Source organism: Leishmania panamensis (assembly GCF_000755165.1).
Source record: "Leishmania panamensis strain MHOM/PA/94/PSC-1 chromosome 1 sequence".
Classification (NCBI taxonomy): Eukaryota; Euglenozoa; class Kinetoplastea; order Trypanosomatida; family Trypanosomatidae; genus Leishmania; species Leishmania panamensis.
Window position 1 is genome coordinate 106,517 of NC_025854.1, and position 1,193 is coordinate 107,709.

A 1,193-nucleotide genomic window follows, 5' to 3' on the forward strand; every position below is an offset into this window, starting at 1 on the left:
GAGTTTCTGACACGGTGCGTGGTCACTCTCCCGCCAACGGTCATCGACTGCCAGCCTGCGTCACCCACGCCGGCTTCGCGGGCTGTACGAGCATCTTGTTTTTTTTTTGTTTTTCCCTTTTAATTTCAACGTGTGGGTAGGGAGAACAGCGCGTCTCTCGTCTCACCTCCGCTTGTGTGTGTGTGTGTGTGTGTCTGCGTAGACAGCGGCAAGACCACACATGCAATCGCGTCACACACACGCACACACACAGAAGCGTGGGTGTGTGTGTAAGGCGGGGCGAGGCGGTGGGGACAGAGCGGGGGAGGAGGGGAAGGGGGGGGGCAGACGGTGTTGCGCCGTCCTTGTCTCCCCTCCCCCCCTCCCCTCCCCCTCTCACTACTGCCGCTGCGCTGCCCTTTTTTTCGCCCCTCTTCTTCTTCATTTCACTTCGCTGAATAGACAGCGCAGCGGCCAACGAGGAGGAAAAAAACGACACGAGAGAAAATGACGGGCACCGAAGGGAAAACGCAGTAGGGATGGCGCGCACGGGTGACGTGTAGGTCTGTCTCTCTCTGTGTGTGTGTGTGTCAGTGCAGTCGAGGAGGCGTCGCGAGGGTTGGCCGGCGCCGTCTCTCCACTCGACAACGGGGAAGGGGAGAGCCGAAAGTGGAGGAGGAGCCATTGAAGCGAAGCGAGTGGTTGACAGATTGTGGAGTAGTTGAAGGTGTCGGTGGAGAGTCACGGCGCAGTGTGTGTCAGAGCGCTGCTTCTCTACTCGACCGCCTCCCCCTCAATCTTCCCCTCCTTCCCTCCGGCAATCACCCACACCTACACACATACGGCGGCTTTCGCGTATGAATGAGATCGATGAGCTTCGGTATCGCTGCCGTTCTGGCCCGATGCGGCATCACCGCTATTGGTCGACGACGCGATCATCGATGTCTCTCGCGGGTTTACTCCACTGCTGGGTTGCTTTTTTCCATCCCTCTCTCTCTCTCCCTCTCTCTCTATCGCCATGGACTGGCCGCTGACGACCCACGCGGCATCGCGGGTGGCCTCACCTACGCACCCCCCTCCCCCTCCCCCCCTTTTCCTTCCACCCGTCTCATCACCATCGTCCCCCACTGACGGTGCTTTTCACGCTGAGTACGTCGTATTCTCCCCCCCCCCCCCGAATCACCAACAAACGTGTAGTAGCCTGAGTGAGAGAC